Source organism: Ceratotherium simum, chromosome X (genome assembly GCF_057802395.1).
Source record: "Ceratotherium simum simum isolate JZ-2026a chromosome X, ASM5780239v1, whole genome shotgun sequence".
Taxonomy (NCBI): domain Eukaryota; kingdom Metazoa; phylum Chordata; class Mammalia; order Perissodactyla; family Rhinocerotidae; genus Ceratotherium; species Ceratotherium simum.
This window is the reverse complement of record NC_141940.1, coordinates 41,459,451-41,485,318: the sequence shown is the minus strand read 5'-3', so window position 1 is coordinate 41,485,318 and position 25,868 is coordinate 41,459,451. Positions and strand designations below refer to the sequence as shown.

At 37.8% G+C, this 25,868-nt stretch overlaps 1 long non-coding RNA gene across 1 annotated transcript; it reads left to right on the top strand.

Annotated features, from left to right (window-relative positions):
* Positions 1-3,696: 3,696 nt before the first annotated feature.
* LOC147911835 (uncharacterized) lies at positions 3,697-23,205 on the top strand. The gene is made up of 4 exons (XR_015550452.1): positions 3,697-3,761; positions 9,828-9,988; positions 22,138-22,307; positions 22,401-23,205. It is a non-coding gene; the product is annotated as an uncharacterized LOC147911835 (long non-coding RNA).
* The last annotated feature ends 2,663 nt before the right edge of the window (positions 23,206-25,868 follow it).

Below are 25,868 nucleotides of genomic sequence, written 5' to 3'. Positions count from 1 at the left end.
TTCATCAGTGATATTGGCCTGTACTTTTCTTTTTTTTGTTGTCCTTGTCTGGTTTTGGTATCAGGGTAACGTTGGCTTCGTAGAATGAATTAGGGAGCTTCCCCCACTTCTCAATTTTTTGGAAGAGTTTGAGAAGGATAGGTATTAAGTCTTCTTTGAATGTTTGGTAGAATTCCCCAGGGAAGCTGTCTGGTCCTGGACTTTTATTTTTGGGGAGATTTGTGATTACTGTTTCGATCTCATTACTGATGATTGGTCTATTCAAATTCTCTACTTCTTGATCCAGTTTTGGAAGGTTGTATGATTCTAAGAATTTATCCATTTCTTCCAGATTGCCGAATTGGTTGGCATATAGCTTTTCATAGTATTCTCTTATAATCTTTTGTATTTCTGAGGTATCTGTTGTAATTTCTCCTCTTTCATTTCTGATTTTTTTTATTTGTGCCTTTTCTCTTTTTTTCTTGGTGAGTCTAGCTAAAGGTTTGTCAATTTAGTTGACCTTTTCAAAGAACCAGCTCTTGGTTTTATTAATTTTTTCTATTGTTTTTTTAGGCTCTATTTCATTTATTTCTGCTCTGATTTTTATTATTTCCCTTCTTCTACTGATTTGGGGCTTTGTTTGTTTTTCTTTTTCCAGTTCCTTTAGGTGCATTGTGAGATTGTTTATTTGAGATTTTTCTTGTTTGTTGAGATAGGCCTGTATTGCTATAAACTTCCCTCTTAGAATTGCTTTTGCTGTATCCCATGAATTCTGGCATGTCGTATTTTCATTTTCATTTGTCTCCGGGTATTTTTTGATTTCTCCTTTGAATTCTTCATTGACCCAGTCGTTGTTCAGTAGCATTTTGTTTAATCTCCACGTATTTGTGGCTTCTGATTTTCTTCCTATAGTTGATTTCCAGTTTCATACCGTTGTGGTCAGAAACGATGCTTGGTATTATTTCAATCTTCTTAAATTTATGGAGACTTGTTTTGTGGCCAAATATGTGATCAATCCAGGAGAATATTCCATGTGCATTTGAGAAGAATGTGCATTCTTCGGATTTTGAATGGAATGCTCTGTATATATATACTAGGTCCATCTGTTCTAGTGTGTTGTATAAGGCCAATGTTTCCTTATTGATCTTCTGTTTGGATGATCTATCCATTGGTGTAAGTGGAGTGTTAAAGTCCCCTACTATTCTTGTGTTACTGTCTATTTCTCTTTTTATGTCTGTTAATAATTGCTTTATATATTTAGGTGCACCTACATTGGGTGTGTAGATATTTACAAGTGTTATATCCTCTTGCTGGGTTGTTCCCTTGATCATTATGTAATGCCCTTCTTTGTCTCTTTTTGCAGTTTTTGATTTAACGTCTATTTTGTCTGATATGACTACTGCTACCCCAGCTTTCTTTTCATTGCCATTTGCGTGGAGTATCTTTTTCCATCCCTTCACTTTCAGTTTGTGAGTTTCTTTAGGTATGAAGTGTGTCTCTTGTATGCAGCATATGTATGGGTCTTGGTGTTTTATCCAGTCAGCCAACCTGTGTCTTTTAATTGGGGCATTTAGTCCATTGACGTTTAAAGCAGCTATTGATAAGTATGTACTTACTGCCATTTTTTAACTTTTTTTCTCAATGTTTTAGTAGTCCTTCTCTGTTCCTTTCTCCTTCTACACAGAACTGATGGTCTCTTTAGTTTGACCTCTGTCTGAAAGCTGTACTCTTTAACTACCCTCCTCCCTCCTTTTATGTTTTTGATATCATATCTAACCTCATTTTTGTGCATTTGTATCCATTGCCCTCTTATCATGGAAATAGATAATTTTTCCTATTTGTGGTCTTCTCTTTTCCCCTTAAATCAGTCCCTTTAACATTTCTTGTAGCACTGGTTTCTTGGTGACAAACTCCTTTAATTTTTGCTTGTGTGGGAAACTTTTGATGTCTCCTTACATTTTGAATAATAATCTTGCTGGGTAGAGTATTCTTGGCTGTAAGTTTTTTCCTTTTAGCACTTTATATATATCAATCATGCCACTCTCTTCTAGCCTGTAAGGTTTCTGCTGAGAAGTCAGCTGATAGCCTTATGGGATTTCCTTTCTATGTAACTTGTCTTTCTCTGGCAGCTTTTAGGATTCTCTCTTTATCTTTAATTCTAGACGTTTTGATTATGATGTGTCTTGGTGTGGGCCTCTTTGGGTTTATCTTGTTTGGGGCTCTCTGTGCTTCCTGTACCAGATTGTCTGCTTTCTTCATTAGGTTAGGGAAGTTTTCATCTATTATTTCTTGAAATATATTCTCTGCCCCTTTGACTCACTCTTCTCCTTCCGGGACACCTATAACACGGATGTTAGTGCGCTTGATGTTGTCCCAGAGGTCCCTTAGACTGTCCTCACTCTTTTTAATTCTTTTCTCTTTTACCTGTTCTTCTTGGGTAATTTCTTCTAGTCTTTCGTCCAGCTCGCAGATCCGTTCTTCTGTATCCTCTACTCTGCTTTTGAGTCCCTCTAGTGAATTTTTCATTTCCAGTATCGTATTCTTCATTTCTGATTGGTTCTTTTTTATATCTTCCATTTCTTTGTTGACATTCTCACTGAGTTCATCTATTCTTCTCCCCAGATCAGTGAGCATCCTTAAGACTCTTAGTTTGAACTCTCTGTCAGGTAGGTTGCTCATTTCTGTTTCACTTAGTTCCTTTTCTGGGGTTTTGTCCTGTTCCCTTACATGGAATGTATTCCTTTGCCTCCTCATTTTGCCTCTTTCCCTGTGCTTGTGTCTACGTATTAGGTAGGTCAGCTATGTCTCCTGCTCTTGGATAGGTGACCTTATACAAGTGATGCCTTAGGAGTCCTGCAACGTGCTTACCTCAGTTCCCAATGTTCCAGGGGTGACCCCTATGTTGGCTACATGTGTCCTTCTGTTGTGGCCTGTTTGCTTTCCCTGTATGCGCCCAGGTAGGCTGACTTATGCTCCTGGCCAGCTGTTGTAATGCTCAGCTGTTTGTCATTGTTGTGGGCCCTTCAGTCTCTTTATCAGGTGTGGGGAGCCCCAGCACATTTGGCGGCAAGTTCTAATACCACATTTGTGTTGCAGTATTTCTTTTAAGTGAGTAGGCCCCCAGCGTGGCAGGTCGTTAGGCTCAGGGGCTTACAATTGCTATAAGCCTCCATCCTTTAGGTCTCTTGTCAGCTCTCTGAGGATTGCAGCTGGGTGGGGCTGGCCTCAGGCACAGGAGCACCGAATTGTTTCAGACTTTGGAAGGTGGGGCAAACCCCCTATGTGGGTCTTTGAGAAGCACAAGTCTTCTGCAGCTGACAAGCCCTGCCACCCAGAGGTCAACACACACAGTCAACACAGTCCTGCCCCATGTGCACGCCCCAACCTCCTGAAGTGACCCAATGTCTCCACGGCAGGAGCCCCACACACTCTACCACTGCCCCGCACTCTCCACCCACTCCTTGTGCACGCCCTGCCCCACTGAAGTGCGCTCATTTGCCAGGCTGCAGAGAATCCAGTCACCAATCTATGCAGGCCCACACGTTGCCTGAGGGCTTGTTGTTGGGTGGGGCCAGTCTCTAGGGTGGGCTGCCTGCCCTGGCTGAGCTGGATTAAATCGGTGCTCTAGTGGGTGGGGCAGGCCTGGGCTAGCAGACCCCAGGGAGAACTCCAATGGTGTCTGCGTCAACACGCCCACACCAGGCCACAACAATGGCCGCCATCAATGTCCCAGTCCCCGGAGAGGTCTCACCTCTCACCGAGATGCACTCAGGGCCTATCAGGTGAGTCTCTTTTCAACAAAGCACTATGCACCTTTCTTTCTGGTGATTTTAGGATGCTTTCTGAAGTGGGTGAGTTTGCGTCTGGGCACTTTAAGAGCCGGTTTTAATTTCTTTGTGAACCAGGTTTTCTGGTGGTATTCCCCTATGTTTTAGTACCAGTCAAAGTCAGATATTATGTCACTCATCTTGATTGTGCTGGGTCCACAAAATGCCTACAATGGGGGCGCTCCCGGCTCAGGGTCCTGCTTCTCCAGGGAGACTGCGTACCTTTGGGCTGTTCCCTGGTGGCCGTGAAGCCGGCGGCTTGTGAAGGAGGCATTTTTTCTCTCTCCAGAAGGGAGTTTCTGCCTCTTCCACCTCAATTAGGATTGTCCTTCGTTGCAGGAGTTCCTCTTATCCAGTTTTCAGTTCTGTCTCAGGGGTAAATTTTCCATGAGTAGTTGTAAATTGGCTGTGTCTGCGGGAGGAGGTGAGTTCAGACTCTGCTTATGCTGCCATCTTGACTTCTCCCCTAATTCTTTTGTCTCTTTTTTAAAAAATTTTTTTTTTTATTTTTGTGGGGAAGTCAGCCCTGAGTTAACATCCATGCCAATCCTCCTCTTTTTGCTGAGGAAGACTGGCCCTGAGCTAACATCCATGCTGATCTTCCTCCACTTTATGTGGGATGCCGCCACAGCATGGCCTGACAAGCGGTGCATCAGTGTGCACCTGTGATCTGATCCCGGGCCACCAGCAGCAGAGCATGCGCACTTAACCGTTATGCCACAGGGCCGGCCCCTTGTCTCTTTTTTTTTTATTGCAGTAACATTGGTTTATAACATTGTATAAATTTCAAGTGTACAAAATTATACTTCTATTTCTGCATAGATTACATCATGTTCACCACCCAAAGACTAATTACAATCCATCACCACACACATGTGCCTAATCATCCCTTTGCCCTCTTCCCTCCCCCCTTCCCCTCTGGTAACCACCAATCCATATGATAACCAACCTAAAACGTGTAAGGTGATAGCTCATTGAGGTTTTCATTTGCATTTCCCTGATGATTAGTGGTGTTGAGCATCTTTTCATATACCTGTTGGCCATTTAAATGTCTTCTCTAGAAAAATGTTTATTCAGTTCCTCTGCTAATTTTTTAATCAGAATGTTCGTTTTTTATGTTATTGAGTTACATGAGTTCCTTATATATTTTGGATGTTAAACCCTTATCACATAGATGGTTTGCAAATATTTTCACCCATTCCAGAGGTTGCCTTTTCATTTTCTTGATTGTTTCTTTTGCTGTGCAAAAGCTTATTAGTTTGATATAGCCCCATTTATTCGTTTTTGCCTTTATTGCTTGTTTTTTTGGTGTTATATCCAAAAAATCATGGCCAAGACCATGTCAAGGAGCTTTTCTCCCTATGTTTTCTTCTAAGAGTTTTACAGTTTCAAGTCTTATACATTATAGTCTTTAATCTATTTTGAATTAATTTTTGGGAGTGATGTAAGATAAGAGTCCGAATTTATTTTTCTTCGTGTGGTTATCCAGGTGTCCCAACACCATTTATTGAAGAGAGTATCTTCTCCATTGAGTATTCTGGGCTCCCTTGTCAAATATTAGTTGACCGTACATGCAGAGGTTTATTTCTGGGCTCTCAATTCTGTTCCATTTGTCTCTGTGTCTGCTTTTATGTCAGTACCACATTGTTTTGATTACTATAGCTTTGTAGTATAATTTGAAATCAGGAAGTGTGGTACCTCCAGCTTTGTACTTCTTTTTCATGATTGTTTCAGCTATTTGGGGTCTTTTGTGGTTTCATACAAATTTTTGGATAGTTTTCTCCATTTATGTAAAAAATGCCATTGCAATTTTGATAGAGATTATGTTGAATTTGCTTATGTCGAACGATCCTTCCATGCCAGGGATAAATCCCACTTGATCATGTTGTATGATCCTTTTAATGTGCTGTTGAAATTGGTTTGTTAAATTTTGTTGAGAATTTTTGTGCCTATGTTCATCAGGGATATTGGTCTGTAGTTTTCTTTTCTTATGGTGTCCTTATCTGGCTTTGGTATCAGGATAATGCTGGCCTCATAAAATGAGTATGGGAATATTCCATCCTCTTCGTTTTTTGGAAGATTTTGAGAAGGATTGGCATTAATTCTTCTTTAAATGTTTGGTAGAATACACCAGTGAAACCATCTGGTGCTGGGCTTTTCTTTGTTGGGAGATTTTTGATTACTGATTCAATCTCTTTACCTACCACTGGTCTGTTCATATTTTCTATTTATTCATGATCCAGTCTTGGTAATTTATATGTTTCTATGAATGTATCCATTTCTTCTAGGTTATCCAACGTTTTGGCATATAATTGTCTGCAGTAGTCTCTTATGATCTTTTGTATCTCTGTGGAATCAGTTGTAATGTCTTCTTTTTCATTTCTGATTTTATTTATTTGTCTTCTCTGTTTTTTCTTAGTCTTGCTAAAGGTTTTTCAATTTTATTTATCTTTTCAAAAAACAGCTCTTAGTTTCATTGATATTTTCTATTATTTTTCTGGTCTCTATTTTATTTATTTCTGCTGTGATCTTTGTTATTTCCTTCCTTCTGCTAACTTCGAGCTTAGTTTATTCTTCTTTTTCTAGTTCCTTGAGGTTTAAAATTTGGCTGTTTATTTGAGATCTTTCTTTTTTTCTTAATATAGCTATCTATCACTATAAACTTCCCTCTTAGAACTGCTTTTACTGCATCCTGTATGTTCTAGTATGTTGTTTTCCTATTTTCATATTTTTGAATTTCCTTTTTGATTTTTTCTTTGACCCGTTGGTTATTCAGGAGTGTGTTGTTAAATTTCCACATACTTGTAAACTTTACAGTTTCTTGTTTTTGATTTCTGGTTTCATACCATTGTGGTTGGAACTGATACTTGGTATGATTTCAATCTTCTTAAATTTGCTAAGACTTGTTTTGTGGCCTATCATATGATCTATCCTGGAGAATGTTCGGTGCATTCTTGATAAGAAAGTGTATTCTGCTGTTGGTGGTAGAATGTCCTGTATGTCTGCTAGGTCCATTTGGTCTAAAGTGTGGTTCAAGTGCAATGTTTCCATGTTGATTTTTTGTCTGGATGATCTATCAATTGCTGGAAATGGGGTATTGAAGTTCCCCTCTATTATTGCATTGTTATCTATTTCTCCCTTCAGTTCTGTTACTATTTGCTTAATATATTTAGATGATCTGATGTTGGGTGTGTATATATTTACAATTGTTAAATCTTGTTGAGTTGACTCTTTTATAATGACGCTTTTCTCTTGTTAACATTTTTGGCTTAAAGTCTATTTTGACTGGTATTAGTATAACTACCCCTGCTCTCTTTTGGTTTCCACTTGCATGGAATATCTTTTTCCATCTCTTCACTTTGAGCCTATGTGTGTCCTTAAAGTTGAAGTGAGTCTCTTGTAGGCAGCATATAGGTGGGTCTCGCTTTTTTATATCCATCGAGCCATTCTGTGCCTTTCGATTGGGAATTCAAGCCATTTACATTTAGAGTAATTATTACTATATAAGGATTTATTAATATCACCTTAGTAATTGCTTTCTGGCTGATTTGTAGTTCCCTTGTTCCTTACTTTCTCTCTTGCTGCCTTCTTTTCTGAATTGGTGATTTTCCATGGTGGTATGCTCTGATTCCCTTCTCTTTATCTTTTGTGAATCTAATGTAGGTTTTTGCTTTGTGGTTACCATGACACTTACGTAAAACATCTATAGTAAAAACAGTCTGTTACACTGGTAACAACTTAACTTCAATCACATACAAAAACTCTGCTCTTTTACTCTCCTCTTTTTGTTTCCAATGTCACAATGTACCTCTTTTTATATTGTGTATTCATTAACAAATTATAGTAGCTATAGTTATTTTTGATACTTTTTTCCTTTAACCTTTACATTATACTTAAGCAGTTAACACAGCGTTATATTACAGAATTAGAGTTTTCTAAATCTGACTCTATATTTACCTTTACTAGTGGCTTGTATATTTTCACGTTTTCATGTTAATAATTAGTGTACTTTCCATTGCAGAACCCCTTGCAGAATTTCTTATAAGACGAGTCTAGTGGTGATGAATTCCCTCAGCTTTTATTTGTCTGGAAAAGTCTTTATTTCTCCTTCGTTTTTTATTTATTTATTTATTTATTTAGGGTGATGAGGAAGATTGGCCCTGAGCTAACATCTGTTGCCAAACTTACTCTTTTTTTTTTTGCTTGAGGAAGATTGTCCCTGAGCTAACATCCATGCCAATTGTCCTCTATTTTGTATGTGGGATGCCACCACAGCAAGACTTGACGAACGGTGTATGGTCCACACCTGGGATCCAAACCTGTGAACCCCAGGCCACCAAAGTGGAGTGTGCGAACTTAACCACCATGCCGCCAGGCCAGCCCCTCCATTTTTGAAGGATAACTTTGCCTGATAGAGTACTCTTGTTTGACAACTTTCTTTTCTTTCAGCACTTTGAATATATCACATCACTCTCTCTTGACCTATAAGGTTTCTGCTGAAAAATCCACTGATAGCCTAATGGGGGTTCCTTTGTGGGTTACAGTCTTTTTTAACTTGCTGCCTTTAGATTTCTCTCCTTGTCTTTGACTTTTGACAGTTCTATTATAATGTGCCTTGAAGAAGATCATTTTGGATTAAAATAATGGGGTGACTCTTAGCTTTATGAATTTGGATGTCCAAATCATCCCATTATTGGGAAGTTCTCAGCCATTATTTGTTTAAATAAGCTTTCTGACCCCTTCTCTCTCACTTTGCCTTCTGGAACTCCAATGATTTAGATATTGGTTTTTTGATGGTCTACCATAGATCACATAGACTTTTTTCACTCTTTTTTCTTTGTTCTTTTCTGAATCAGTTATTTCAAAGTCCTTATCCTCTATGTCACTGATTCTTCTGTTTGATCTATTCTGCTCTTAATGTTCTCTATTGTATTTTCCATTTAATTCATTGAATTCTTTAGCTCCAGAAAGTCTGTTTTTATGATTTATATCTCCTTGTTAAATTTATCATTTGATTGTGTATTGTTTTCCTGATTTCAATGAATTTTCTTTCTGTGTTTTTTGTAGCTCACGTTTCCTTAAAACAGCCATTTTGAATTCTTTATTGGATAAATCATAGATCTCTGTTTCTTTGTGTTTGGTTACTGGAAGATTATTGTGATCTTTTGGTGATGTCATGTTTCCTTGATTTTTTATGTTCTTTGGAGTTTTGTATTGCTTTTTTCCACATTTGAAGTAATAGTCACCTCCTCCACACCATTCATTAGTCCTGCTGTAAGTTCTGAGGCTCTCTCAGACCTTGTATGCATACTCCTGTTCCATGCTTCTTGTTTTCTCTTGTGACAGCATTCTTAAGCTTGTATGTTTTCTCTTGATCCTACAACACAGCAGGCAAGCTGCTGATAGCCTCCCTTTTGTTTTCTTGAAGGTGGCACTACAGCTCAATTTTGTGCTTTCTTCCTTGCCTAAAGACCCTGGCCTGCTTTTTGCACATATTTCCTAGTCTTCTTCCACTTCTTCCTAGTCTCGCTCTCATCACCACAGGGAGACAGCTGCAGAGTTGAGGGAGGTGTGGGTTTGGTACACACTATATGGGGGTGCCCGTGGGCCATTTGGGGGAATCTGTGGGTGAGATTTTTCCAACAGCGCATGGACAGGCTTCCTCATGGAGTCCAGAGCGCAGTCAGCAAGAACCGTGTCCCTTGAATACCCTCCAGGAATCCTAAATGATCCTCCCCTGATCTGTTCCTTCTCCCCAGTCATGGAGCTCTTAAGTTAATACTCTAGATGCTGTGAAAGGGAAATGAGTCTTTTTGGCAGTGTTCCACACAGCTCTTCATTTACCAGGTAGGAAGCCAGGTGTTCATTTACCCACTGTCCCTTTCTCTTATGGGAGAAATCATGGGTCAATTTGTTTAGCCCTAAGCTGTGCAGCCTCGGGGGAGGGGTGATGCTGGCAAAGTCAAGTTTTTTCTCTTACCTATTCCAATGTGTCCAAACTTGTGATTTTTTTGCTTCAAGGGAGTGCTAGAATTGCTCCTCTGGAAATCTGGACTTCCACAAAGATGCTCCCATTTGTAGCTGTCTGCCCAAGAAAGTGTTCTCCAGGTGATTCCAGACCACAGATGAGTGAGACTGGAACCAGTTCACATTCTCCTGCAGTTTCCACAACCAGTACCAAGGTCTGTCTGCCTATTATGCAATGCACAAGTGGGCAAAACTCCTCTCAGGTCCTTTGGTGAGTGGTTCTGGATCCTACAACTCCCACAAAGGCACTTTTGTTCATGGATGGATGCCGAAGTTTTGTTGTTGAAGGCAGGGGGAATACAAGGGATGTCTTATGCTACCATGATGCTGATGTCCAGCCCCTGGTCTACTTTTGTGGTCTGTGGTTAAAATGACATCTTATTTATTCTGAGAGGCTTTTCAGTATTATTTTGGTATGCTTGGTTTATCTGGTGCTGCTTTAGCTGCCACTAGTACCTGCCAGTGGAGCAGAAAATGTTTCCCTAGGTCTGGGTGACTGGTGTCTCTGAGTGTCAGGGGAGAGCCTCAGGCCATGGGGGCAAAGAGTCTTCCCTGACAGTGAGGTAGTTGTGATATGTTTTCCTATATCTGTGGGTGATGGAGAATACTTCCCTGGCTGGACACTTGTTGTAGAAACTATTCTACTGGTGCCCTAGTGTCTCTGGGTGGGGAAGAGGCATCTCATGCCAGTGGTGACAACGAAGCTTTCCAGGCTAGGCTGACTGTTGTGGTGGAACCACTCTTGCTGGTGTTGCCAGGCTGCTCCAGTATCTTCTAGTGTGGGATTGGAGTCTCCAGCCCAGCAAGGAAGGAGAGTGACTCCCTTGTCCACTTATTCCTCATGAAGTTTCTGATAAATCTCTTTTTGTAGTGGTATTGGGCTTGCCTAATGTTATCAGAGGGACTCTCATTAGATATGAGGGAGAAACGAACTTATCTAGGCTACCTTCTGTTACTCAGTTGGAGGTTGGGAAAAATTGACAACTCGCCACTGTGTTATTTATCGTCTTGGGAGCCCCAAACCACCTTGCCTTCCTCTTACCACCTTTCAGAGTACTCCTTTGGTTGCCAGAGGCATTATAAATCCAGAGGTTATAGCTGTACCTTGTGGGAAGGAGCAGGGTGAAATGAGTCTGCTCTATCTTGTCCCAAAAAACTTGTGATGACCTAAATAATGCGTCCATGCATCCTTTTATTGCCCCTTCTTCTTCTTTGTCTCACTCTACCAACTCTCTAACTCCTGCTTTCTGAGATCATCTCTCAAATAAACTATATGAACCTAAGTCCATGTATCAAGTTCTGCTTTCGGTGGAAGCCAAAGTAGGACAAACTCAATAGGCAAAGATAGGCTAAAGACACGAACAATATGATCATCAAAAGAAATATGAATAACTTATAAATGTGTTAAAATATGTTTGGCCCACTCATAATTAAAGAAATATAAATGAAAACAAAGATACAATTTTTATCTGTCAGATTGGCAAAGATTAAAGATTTTGATATTATGTCACCTGTATGTGCTATTGCTGTAATCTCTTTGCAAGGCAATTTGACAATAGCTTTTAGCACACACATTCCCTTTGATCTAGCAATTTTACTTCTAGAAATATGTACTGCAGATATACTCACACATGTACACAGGTATATGCACAAGGATATTTGCTGCAGGATTGGTTCTAATAAAGCAGTGGACTAGGGGAAAAACATTGCATTTTCATCAATAGGCAATTGGTTTAAAAAGTATGGAAAGGAGATGTCACCACCATGGCAGTGTGAGAGAATGCTTTTGTCTCTCCCCTTCAATCTACAGCAAGCAAAACATCCATAACCCAACAAAGGCTACAATGCTCAATAGACCAGGATGCCAAAGAAAGCCACACATTGGTACATTCGAAGGTGAGTAGATTGGAGCACACAGAAGAGTATAAACAGGAGAACAGCAAAGGCAGAGCCCAGGACCCTGTATCCCTGGCTGCAGCAGCTGACCCTGCTGCCCCAGCCCCAGAGAACCTGGTGGGCAGCAGTGGAGGAGTGCAACTCTGGCCAGCCAGCTGCAGTGGCACCTGTTGCCACGGGAAGTGGAGCAGCAGTGGAGGTGGAACCTAATGATCTTGTGCCTCCATCCACAGCTCAGAGCCTGGTAAAATCTGTGGAGGTGCATACAGAACTCTCACATCCTAACCACAGTGACACCTATGACCACAAGGTAATGGGCAACAGCAGAAGTGGTCTGTGCAAACCTGGGTCCATCCCCACTCTCACCCACCACCAGTCACGGTGGTGGAGTTTCTGATACAGGTAATCCAGGATGTGGCAAACGTGTCAGCTATCTCTGTACCCCTGGCAGTGAAGCCAGTGACTGCAGCAACACTGGCAACAGCAAAGAATCAGAGACCCCCCCCAGAGGCACAGGTGGCAACAACAACAGTACTGGCAACACCCCAAATAGAGGTGGTGGAGGGTGGAACCTGCAGAACCTCAAATATAGCCAGAGGCAGCTCAGGTAAGGGAAACCAAAAACCAGAACTCTAGCACCACCTACTGAGAAACAAAATAAAGGCCTCTAATCTCCAATTGGTTGAAAAGTTTTAATCAAAACAGACAAAGCTCTACTTGAGTAAGAAAACGTGTTTTCTATGACAAATGCACAGGCAAAGGAATAACTCAGCAAGCACCACAAAAAGCCATGGTAACACAGCACCAATAAAAGAAAATCATAATTCTCTAGAAGCCAAACATAAAATCATAGAAGATTGTGATCTAACTGATAAAAAATTCAAAATAGCTGTCATGAAGAAACTCAACAGACTACAAGAAAAATCAGAAAGGGGATTCAATGAGTTCAGGAATAAAAGCAATGAGCAGAAAGAATACTTTACCAAAGAGATTGAAACCCTTAAAAAAAAAATTCTGGAGTTAAAGAATTCAATAAATGAGATAAAGAATGCATTAGAAAGCACTGAAAATAGAGCAGACCATATGGAAGAGAGAATTAGTGAGTTTGAAGATAGGAACCTAGAAGTGACGCAGGTAACAGAGAAGAGAGAACTAAGATTTTTTAAAAATGTAGAAATTCTACAAGAATTATCTGATTTCATTAGAAAGGGCAACATAAGGGTAATAAGTATCCCAGAAGGAGAAGAGCAAGAGAAGACAGCAGAGAGCTTATTTAAAGAAATGATAGTTGAGAACTTCCCAAACCTGGGGAAGGAATTGGATATAAAAATACATGAAGCTAGTAGAAAATCTAGTTATCTCAACACAAAAGACTTTATCCAAGCACATGATAATAAAACTGTAAAAAGTCAATGACAAAGAAAGAATATTAAAGTCAGCCAGGAAAACCCCAATGACCTACAAGGGAAACCCCCCATTAGGATATTAGCCGGTTTCTCAGCAAAAACTCTACAGGACAGGAGAGAATGGGATGATATATTCAAAATATTGAAAGATAAAAACTTTCAGCCAAGAATACTCAATCTAGCAAGGCTATCTTTCAGATATGAAGAAGAAATAAAGACTTGCCCAAACAAAAGCTGAAGTTCATCACTACTAGACTTGCCCAAACAAAAGCTGAAGGAGTTCGTCACTACTAGACTTGCCTTAGAAGACATGTTGAAAGAAGCTCTCCTGCCTGAAATGAAAAGGCAAAGGTATACAAGACTTTGAGCAAGGTGATAAACAGACAGAAAGAATCAGAAAATTGCAACTCTATATCAGAATAGGTTAGTAAACACTTAATTATAACATTAAGGTTAAAAGGAAAGGATTAAAATTAACTATAACCATTTCAATTAGGTAACAAACTCACAATACAAAAAGGGATAATTAGTGACAACAAAAACATAGAAGAGCAAGAGTAAAAGGATAGAGCCTGCCCAGGCAAATGAAGATAAGATACCATCAGCAGGAAAAGGACTATCTTATCTATGAGACCTTTTATACAAACCTCATGGTAACCACAAAACAAAAATCTAGAACAAAGGCACAAAATATAAAAAAGAGAAAAATGAGAAACACATAGAAAACTACCAAACTGAAATGGCAGCAGAAACACAAGGAAAAAGAAACAATGGAGATATAGACCAGCCAGAAAACAGAAGACAAAATGGCAGTATTAAGTCCTCATATATTAATAATCACACTAAATGCAAATGGATTTAATTCACCAATCCAAGGACACAGTGTGGCTGGATGGATTAAAAAATGACCCAACAATACACTGCCTCCAGTAGACCTATCTCAGCTCTAAAAACAAACACAGGCTCAAAGGGAATGGATGTAAGATGATACTCCAAGAAAACGGCAACCAAAAGAAAGTGGGTGTAGCCATACTTATATCAGACAAAATCAACTTCAAGCCAAAAATGATAACAAGTGACAAAGATGGACATTATATAATGATGAAGAGGACAATCCATCAAGAAGATATAACATGTGTTAACATATATGCACCTAACATAGAGTCACCAAAGTATATAAAACAATTATTAACAGACCTAAAGTGAGAAAATGACAGCAACACAACAATAGTAGGGGACTTTAATACCCCCCTTATATCAACGGATAGATCATCCAGATATAAAGTCAACAGGGAAACAATGGCCTTAAATGAAACATTAGACCAGATAGACTTAGTTATATATAGAACATTCAGTCCAAAAGCAGCAGAATATGCATTCTTTTCAAGTGCATATGGAACATTCTCAAAAAAAGACCATATGTTGGGAAACAAAACAAATCTCAATAAATTTAAGAAGACAGAAATAATATTAAACATCTTTTCTGACCACAATTGCATGAAACTAGAAATAAAATGCAACAGGAAAGCTGGAAAAGTCACAAATATGTGGAGACTAAACAACACACTACTGAACAACTATTGGATCAATGAAGAAATCAAAGAAGAATCAAAAAGTACCTGGAGATAAATGAAAATGAAAACACAACATTCCAAAATCTATGGGATGCAGCAAAGCAGCACTAGAGGGAAGTTTATGGCAATATAGGTCTACCTTGAAAAAAAAGAAAAATCTCAAACAATCTAACATTACACCTATGGGAACTAGAAAACAAAAGAACAAATGAGGCTCAAAATCAGTAGAATGAGGAAAATGGTAAAAATCAGAGTGGAAATAGAGACTAAAAAGACAATAGAAATTATCAATGAAACTAAGAGCAGGGTTTTTTTTAAAAGATAAACAAAATAGACAAAAGTTAGAATCACCAAGAAAAAAAAGACTCAAATAAGTAAAATCAGACACGAAAGAGGAGAAATTACAATGGATACCACAGAAATACAAAGGAGTAAAAGAGAATAGTATGAAAAATTATACACCAACAAATTGGATAACCTAGAAGAAATGGATAAATTTTTAGAGTAATACAACCTTCCAAAACTGAATCAAGAAGAAATAGAGAATCTGAAGAGACCAATCTCAAGTAAAGAGATTGAAACAGTAATCAAAACCAGATGGCTTCTCTGGTGAATTCTTCCAAAAAGTGAAAGAAGATTTAATACCTATCCTTCTCAAACTCTTCCAAAAATCTGAAGAGAAAGGGATTCTTTCTAACTCATTTTATGAGGCCAACATTAACCTGATAAAAGAATCAGACCAGGACAACACAAAAAAGGAAAATTACAGGCCAATATTGCTGATGAACATTGATGCAAAAATCCGCAACAAAATATCAGCAAATTGAATACACCGACACATTAAAAGGATCATACACCATGTTTAAGGCAGATTTATTTCAGAGATACAAGGACGGTTTGACATCTGCAAATCAATCAATGTGATACAAAACATTAAAAAAATGAAGAAGAAAAATCACATGATCATCTTAATAGATGCAGAGAAAACATTCAACAAGAATAAGCATTTATGATAAAAGCTCTCAATAAAATGGATGTAGAAGGAAAGTACCTCAACATAATGAGGTAATATATGACAAACCCACAGCTAACATTATACTCAATTGTGGAAAACTAAAAGCTATCCCTCTAGGAACAAGAAAAAGACAAGGATGCCTACTCTCACCATTCTTATTCAACATAGTATTGAAAGAAGTCCTAGCCAGAGCAATTAGTCAAGAAAAAGAAATAAAACGTATCCAAATTGGAAAGGAAGAAGTAAAACTGTCACTATTCAGAGATGACATGATATTATATACAGAAAACCCTAAAGAATCCACCAAAAAACTATTAGAAGTAATAAATGAATACAGTAAAGGTGCAGGGTACAAAAAACATGCAAAAATCAGTTGCATTACTGTACACTAACATTGAACTAGCAGAAAGAGAGATCAAGAATACAATCCCATTTACAACTGCAAGAACATCAAAAAATACCTATAACTAAATTTAACTAAGGATGTGAAAAATCTGTACACTGAAAGCTATAAGACATTGCTAGAAATTGAAAGAGATACAAAGAAGTGGAAAGATATTTTGTGCTCATGGATTGGAAGAATTAAGTTAAAAAGTCCAAATTCCCTGAAGCAATCTATAGGTTCAATCCAATCCCTACCAAAATTCAATGACAATTTTCACAGAAATAGAACAAAGAACCCTAAAATTTATATGGAACAACAAAAGACCCTGAATAGCCAAAGCAATCCTGAGAAAAAAGAACAAAGCTGGAGGTATCAGACTCCCTAATTTCAAAGTATACTACAAAGCTATAGTAATCAAAGCAGCATGATATGAGAAGAGAAAAAGACACACAGATCAATGGAACAGAATTGTGAGCCCAGAAATAGACCCACACATTCATAGACAGCTAATTTTCGACAAGGGAGCCAAGAACATACAACGGAGAAAGGAAAATTTATTTATCTTTTCAATAAATTGTGTTGGGAGAACTGGACAGCCACATGCGAAAGAATCAAAGTAGACCACTATCTTACACCATATACAAAAATTAACTCAAAATGGGGTAAAGACTTAAATATAAGATCTGAAATCATAAAACTCTTTGAAGAAAACATAGGCAGTACACTCTTTGACATCGGTCTTAGCAGGAAACAAAAGAAAAAATAAACAAATCAGACTACGTCAAACTAAAAAGCTTCTGCACAGCAAAGGAAAGCATCAACAAAATGAAAAGACAACCTACTGATTGGGAGAAGATATTTGCATGGCATACATCCAATAAGGGTTAATATCCAAAATATATAAAGAGCACATATAACACAACAAGAAAAAAACAGTCCAATTAAAAAATGGGCAGAGGATCCAAAAAACATTTTTCCTAAGAAGATGTTCAACATCACTAATTATTAGGGAAATTCAAATCAAAATAACAGTGAAATATCACCTCACGCCTATCAGAATGGCTATTACTAAAAAGAAAAGAAATAAAAAGTGTTGGAGAAGATGTGGAGAAGGAGAACTCTCGTACACTTCCAGTGGAAATATAAATTGGTGCAGCTGCTATGGAAAACCATATGCAGATTCCTCAAAACATTAAAAATAGGACTACCATATGATCCAGCTATTCCACTTCTGGGTGTTTATCCAAAGAATATGAAAACACTAATTCAAAAAGATACATGTGCCCCTATGTTCATTGCAGCATTATTTACAATAGCTAAGACTTGGAAACAACCTAAGTGCCCATCCACGGATGAATGAATAAAGAAGATGTGGTATATATATACAATGGAATAGTACTCAGCCATACAAAAGGATGAAATCTTGCCATTTGCAACAACATGGCTGGACCTTGAGGGTCTTATGCTAAGCGAAATAAGTCAGATGGAGAAAGACAAATATATAATTTCACTCATATGTGGAAGATAAACAAACAAGCTAACAAACACATAGATGCAGAGAACAGATTGGTGCTTATCGGAGAGGAAGGGGGTGGGGGGAGGCTGAAAGTGGTAAAGGGGCACATGTGTATGGTGATGGATGGCAGCTAGACTTTTGAGTGTAAACACAATGTAGTCTATAGAGAAGTTGAAATATAATGATGTACATCTGAAATTTATATAATGTTATAAATCAATGTTACCTCAATAAAAAAGAATATATATATTTTAAAAAGTATGGTAAATCCATACAGCAGAAAATATGCCATTAACGAAAGTAGAGCATATCTATGTGGGCCAATATGGAAAAATATCTCAGATTCATTAGAGTGCAAAAATGTACATAATATAATTATGAATTATATTATTTATATTATCTATTATATTACGTAACTTTTAACATTATCAGATATTGCCTCTGAGAAAGGAAAAACAGTGTCTGAGTGTGTGAAATACCTATTTTTCATTTTCTATCTCTTTGTACTCTTAGAATTTTTAGTCATTTCTATATATTACTTTTTCAATTATAAAAAATTCACCAAGTAAAGGATGCTGTGTTCTTCAACTGTAGTTGAAATTAATCTTCAGTTTAATATTATCTGTTTCAGAGAGGAAAAAAAATTGATCTCTTGAGCTTGTATATAGAAGAAAAAAAAACATACACCAAAATATTATAAGTAATTATCTACATAGAGGTGGGACTACATATTATCTTATTTATTCTTCATAATTTTCTGAATTCATTGTAATGCGCATGTGTTACTTTAATAATAAAATAACAATAAAGGCCTCTCCTCTCAAAAAAATCTTTTTATTAACCCTGCTTGGCATGTCTGTGTGTCATCATCACCCTCCTCACTGCAAAGCTCCTTTATCCTATTACCAGCTATTCCTTTTCCCTTGACTCCTCTGCCTTGGTCTAATTGCTGCTTTTGGAGCAGAGTCAGGCAGTACAAGAGAGAAAAGGCGTCCCCTCACCTGAATGCTTGAGCTTAGGCCTCTAACGTAATATCTACCAAGGGAGAATATGATTTTTCCCTGAGACTGGATGAAACTACAACTGTTTGATATTTGGATTATAGTTCTGCTGCACTTGATTATTTTAAGTGTTGTAACAAAATCAGAATATAGAGATAGCATCTGTTTATCTACTAGACTTAGGAAGAAAACTGCTCTTAAACTTGCTTTTCCCGTTAACCATATTAGCCACTAAGTGGAGCTATAGGCTCAAGTATGAGCAATGTGAGGCATGAGTTCAATTATTTTATGAAAATAGATATAATGATGTTCTTGGAGTTCTCCAAGAATAATGAAAAAAAATCAGCCTTATTTTCCTCCTAAACTTTCACTCTCCTGCTCAAATGGAGTATTCAGAAGCTGGGATGTTGAAGGGTTGGATGAGGTCACTTAGAGGGCCTAAGGATGGGATACGTAGGTGACATTCAGCTTCATTATTCCACTTCATACCAGATTATTTAAAACAATTGCAGTATTATAGAATGTACAACAATTTCAGCATTATAGAAGATTGTATTTTTTATTTAAAATTCCAGCTTCCTACCTTTACCATTACACTATGCATCTGTGATTACTGAAAGACTTATATAACTTTACACACCAGGAGACTAGAAAGGAAAATTGCCTTAAATTTATGTCATATTTAATATAATTTTTGTTAAATGGTTTACATTCTAAATTTATAACTCTATCATTTAATTTTTCAATATCTTATTGCTTAGAGTAGTGCTTCTCTACTAGAAGCGATTTTGCCCCCTCCAGGGCATTTGGCAATGCCTGGAGACAATTTTCACTGTCACAAGTGAATGAGGTGAGTGCTACAAGCACATAGTGTGTAGAGACCAGGGATGCTAAGGACGAAGTACTTTGTACTTTCCCTAATGCATACCCATTACCTCCCATGATCCTTGATATCATACTACAAAGAAAGAGAGAGAGAGAAAGAAATGAAGGAAGAAAGAAAGAAAAAAAAATGAAAAAATAGCAAGTAAAATGCCCAAGGCCATCTGAGTTAAAATTCAGCTCTTCTGACTTTAGGGCCCTTTCAGAAAGCCACACTATCTCTTTCAAAATTGATACACAATGCTCCAACAATTTTGAAACTATTGTTTGAGCAGCTTCCATATGGATAAATGGGTAAGTTTTTATGTGAATAATCATGTGTACATATAAATAAGAAAATAATAATAGAAGCTTCTATTTATTGAACTTACTATGTGTCAAATACTGTGCTTAAGAAACTTGTATATATTATTGATATTAAAATTACAGTAACCCAGAAGTGGAAGCAACCTAAGTGTCCCTCAACTGATGATTGGATAAAGAAGATGTGGTATATATATACAATGGAATACTACTCAGCCATAAAAAAAGACAAAATTGTCCCATTTACAACAACATGGATGGACCTGGAGGGTATTATGTTAAGCGAAATAAGCCAGACAGAGAAAGACAAGCACCGCGTGATTTCATTCACATGTAGAAGATAAACTAACACACGGACAGAAAGAACAGTTTGGTGGTTACCAGGGGGAAGGGGGTTGAGAGGTGGGCACAAGGGGTGAAGGGACGCATTTATATGGTGACTGACAAACAATAATGTATAACTAAATGTTCACAATGTTATAAACTATTATGACATCAATAAAATAAAAAAAAAATTACAGTAACTCCAAAAGTTGGTGTTATTTCTTCTTCGCAGATGGGAAATTGAGGTTCAGGGAGGTGAAATAACTTATGCAAGGTCTTAGAGCTTGTAAGTGGAAAGATTGAAGTTTAAATCTAAGGTCTTCTAACTCATGTTCATGTTTTTTTCTATTTTTAATATGTTTTATATTTTAGAGCAGTTTTAAGTTCACAGCAAAATTGAGTGGAATTAAGTCCATGTTTTTAATCTATCTCGTCTCATACCACCTCTCCCATAAAGGCTACTACTACTACACACACGGATGTGCACACACACATACCTATGGATGCCAACTATACTACACATATATGTAACTGAAAGGTGGCTTAATTGAGAAGGATTGTAGCAGAGACTGCTCCTAATATCCACTTTTCTCAAGCTTGACGTAGGCTCTTAGATTCAATCAGCCAGGTAATAGTCATTTTAGCTGGAAATGTAGCTGCCCAAAATAAAGAATAAATTTCTAGCATCCCCACTTATGACATGTGATTAAGTTCTGTCTAGTGAGATGAAAGTAGAAGTGTCACGTGACAGCTCCCAACAACCTTCTTTATAAAAGGGCTGAAGTTTGCACTTTGTGCCTTATTCTTCATCCTTTCTTCTGTTCTGCTGCCTGGAATGCAGTTGATGCTTCAGACTTAAGGATGAGGGCCATACTCAGCAAGGTAGAGAGTGAACTGGAGGAGCTTAAATTTTTGAGGATTTCATTGATCAGAGCTGCCACATCAGCCCTGAAATGTGAAACTCCAGGCTTTCACATGAGAGAAATACATTTCTAAAGTATTTTAAGCAATTGCAATTCTGAATTTTTTAGTCACTGGCAGCAGATCCTAATAACTATCGTAAGGGTAAAGTATTTTTCAAATGGAGAACTAAAGGCCAAGAATGCAGTTAGGCCTTAGATCTTATTGATTATACCAGAATACTGCTTTCCCAGACAGGGCCACCTAGTCTGCAAGTCTGTGGTGTCTTTTCCCTAATTATATTTCCCCAGATATAGCTGAAGAGATTCTCAGGGGTTCATTTTTTCTTTGATAAAGCTTGAAAACAATCTTCCTGAGATAAAAGCAACCTGACTCCATAAAGCTAAATCTGTTTCACTTTGTCATACAAGCACCTTCCTAAAAACATTTGACAGATAGCTGGAGGAGATTGAGTCTTTGTTGACTAGACCTCAGCAGTGCCATTCTTGATGAAGACCCTTATTAGATGCAATTCACCTCCTAGGAAAGAACTTGACTTTGTACACTAAAGGTTTACATGCTCTGCATAGAGACACATCTTACAAACAGTATGAGGAGTTCATGACAGAAGAGACTGCAGGGCTCTGCAAGTGAATCCAATGTGGCAAAATATAGAGTCTAGCAACATGAGTGAATCATGTAACAGAGACTGAAGTTAGAAAACAGTAAGTATTGGTACGGTATGTGGCATTCTGACAACATTAAGGAATACTCAGTCCAAAATGATTGAACCCACCTTGACCCAACTCTCAAGAAGCACCTTTGTGTCCTAGGAGAAGAAATAGCTATGAGCATAAACTAAATGTGTTCTAGCACAAGAGTCCCTTGCATATTTACCATTAGATCTTTCTAAACCCGCACAAAGATGTGATAGAAAGGCATTTCCTTACAGTTCCAAGCAGCTTAAGCCCAAGAGATGATTATAACAAATGATTATATCAAAAGTAAACTGTGATGGTGCAGATAATGACTCAGGAAAATTCCAAGTTGTTGTCTGGAGTACTTAGGTTGCAGAAATGACCAGTGGCATTTGAACACACAGGAGATCCATGAAGGTGGGCATTGGACAAGTTTACCCCAAATGGTGGCAGAAGCAACTAGCACTTATGGGACGAGAGTGTCGATCAGCAATAGCAATTACCTGAGTCTGTGCTGTGGCAGCAAGATAACAATGGTGAGAATGGATGAATTCAGGGTGTGACACATGTCTAGGTAAGAATAGACTTGAAATCAGTCCAGGTGGAGCATGATTCAAAATTCACCAACTTTTCTTAAGTACCTAATATTTGTGATGTTCTCTTCCAGATGCTGGTGACATAGCAGTGAACAAAAGATACAAAATCCTTTGTTCTCATGGAGCTTATTTTCTAGCAGAATGAGATGCCAAATAAGCAAAATGAATAAGTAAGTTATAGAGTATTTTAGAAGATGAAATATTATGGAAAAAATAAAGCATGCTAAAGGAGACGAGTGCTGTAGTAGTTGGTTGCAATTTTAAATAGGGTGGTCAGGGTAAGTCTCACTGAGTTAATATTTGAGCAAAGATTTGAAAGGGGTGAAGGAGCAAGTCATTTGTCTATTTCAACCAAGAGCATTACAGGAAGAGGAAATACCAAGTACAAAGGTCCTGAGGTGAAAACATGCCTGGTATGTTCGAGGAACAAGGATGTCAGAGGTGTTGTTGATTAAGATGATGAATACGAGAGGAAATCATAAAGTTATAAGGTCTTGTAGGCCATTTGAAAGACTTCAGATTTTATTCTGAGAGGATGTCATTAGAGGATTTTATGTGGAAGAAACATATGAGCTGACTTAGGTATTAAAAGGATTACTTTGACTTTTTGAGAATAGACTGTAGGAGAGCAAGAGTAGAAGCAGTTAAAAAGCTATTAAAATAAACAAATTGAAAGATGGCAGTGGCTTGGACCAGGTTAATAGCACTGGAGGGAGTGACAAGTAGTTGGTTGGAGATATAGTACATGGGTAGGGCTAACAAGATTTCCAGATCAATTTTATTTAAGAAGTACAAGGAAGAGAGAAGTCAAGGATGATTTCAAGCTTTTTATTCCATGCAAGTAGAAGAAACTGAAATGAACGGAAGTGGAGAAAAATAAAGGTACAGTAGGGTTTTGTTTGTCTGTTGTGTTTTGTTTGCTTGTTTTGGGGTGGATCAGTAAAATGATTTCAAACATGTTAAATTTGTAATTTCTTTAGACATCCAAGAGAAAATGTCACGTTGGCAGTTGAAGAGTGGTATAGATGGTAATACAGCCGTGCAGTGAGATGAAATCACATAGGGGGTGAGTGTAGATTGAGAAGAGAAATGGCCTAAGAATTGAACCCTTGGAGTATCTAATCTTTAGAGGATCAAATGAGTAGGAGAAACAAAAAATAAGACTAAAAAGGAGTGACCATGAGGTAGGTGGAGAGCCAAGAATGTGTGGTGTCCTGAAAATCAAGTGAAAAAGTGTTTCCAGGAGGAGAGAGTGAGCAATTATGTCAAAATATGTGTAGATCAAGTAAGATAAAGACTGGGAATTAGCCACTGGATTTAGTAACATAGAGGTCCTTAGTAACATTGACAAGAGGGTTTACAGTGAAATTATGTGGATCAAAATCTGATTGGAGCTGATTCAAGAGGGAATGGGAGGAAAGGAATTGGAAACAATAAGTATAGACAGCACTTTTGAACAATTTGGATGCTGAATAACAACAGCTGTGGCAGGGTTTGTGCATTGGGAGATGGGGAAAAGCAGAATGATGGGATGCCCTTGCTCCTAAACCTGCTATATCTACAGCCCTATAATTTGAGGAACTTCGTCCTAGAAGATGAGCTGGACAAGCATACAACTTCCTTGGAAATCTGAAGGAGGAAAATGTACACGTTTTGAGGCAGCAGAAGCAGGTATCAATTTGAGGCTTGTTGAAAAACTCGGGAGTAAAGCTTTAAATATGCCCATATTTCCTTCTCAAATAAATAGCAAACAACTTTTGTGAGAGGCAGAGTGCTTGGCAGCTAATGCTGAGTAAGGGCAAAAGTATAGATCAAGGTGCAGACCACATGTAAGACGACTCTTAGGAATTCCCAAAGAGATACACACGAGAGGAAAGACTCTAGGAACAGCAGCCTATAGGTAGATCCACTCTGAGCTCTGTTAGTATTAGAAGTGATAAACTCATTGCTAACAGGACAAGAAGAACGTAAGAGACACCATTTCAGATTTGAGCTCTTGGAGGGAAACACCCTTCAGGGCTGGATATGGCATCAAGAAATATAGTGATACTTTTATAATATTTACTTCGCTTTATTCAACAAATATTTTAGAACTCATAATACTGTCTGGCACTGTTATAGGTATTTGGGATACATCAGGAACAAAACAGAAAAAGATCCATGTTTTCGTGAAAATTATATTCTAGTAGAGACAGAAAATAAACAATAAATGTAATAAAACTGTAAATTGTATAGACTATTAGATTGTGATAAATTCTTTGGGAAGAGAAAAGGCATAGAGTAGGGTTAGGGTAGATTCAAAATATCAGGAGGAAATAATAGAGAGAGATCCTGTGTATACTCTACCCTGTTTCCTCCAGTGGTAACATTTTGTAATATCTTACAATATCACAAACAGAATAATGACATGGGTACAGTCAAGATAAAGAACAGTTCAATCAATACAAAGATCTCTCCTATTGTCCTTTTTTTAAATAGTGTATTTAATGGGATCAATTCTTTTAGTTGTGTGCTTTCCCTTTTATTTTTTTTATTTTTTTATAATTTTATTTATTTATTTTTCCCCCAAAGCCCCAGTAGATAGTTGTATGTCATAGTTGCACATCCTTCTAGTTGCTGTATGTGGGACGCGGCCTCAGCATGGCCGGACAAGCAGTGCATCGGTGCTCGCCCGGGATCCGAACCCGGGCCGCCAGCAACGGAGCACGTGCACATAACCGCTAAGCCACGGGGCCGGCCCACTCCTATCGCCCTCTTATAGCCACACTTTCCTCCATTCTTTCCCTCTCCTCACTTAGGTATCCTTGAGGTGATGGAACTGTTCTGTATCTTGACTGTATCAATGTTAATATTCTGGTTGTAATGTTATGCTATAGTCTTGCAAAGATATTACCAATGGGAAACTGGGTAAAGGGTACATGGACTCTCTCTGTGTTATTACAATTGCATGTCACTCTATAATGACCTAAAAAAACACATTATTTAAAAAATCTTTTCATGTAGATTTCATGGATCCAATTTATTTTACATAAGTTATACCTCAATAAAGTTTAATTTTAAAAATAAACTTTATTTTTTATAATAGTTTTAGATTTACAGAGATATGGATAAGATTGTATAGAGTTTCCATATATGCACACCCAATTGCTCTTATCATTAACGTCTTACATTAATATGGTACATTTGTTACATTTAATGAACCAATATCGATACATTATTATTAACAAAAGTTCATAGTTTATTCAGATTTCCTTAGTTATTACCTAATGTCCTTTTTCTGTTCCAAAATCCCATCCAGGATATCACATTGCGTTTATTTGCCACGTCTCCTTAGGCTCCTCTTAGTTGTGACAGTTTCTCAGATTTCCTTTTTTTTTAATTTTTTGTTTATTGCAGTAACATTGGTTTATGACATTGTAAAAATTTCAGGTGTACATCATTGTATTTCTATTTCTGCATAGATTACATCATGTTCACCACCAAAATAGTAATTAGATTTCCTTGTTTTTTGTGTGTGTGTGTGAGGAAGATCAGCCCTG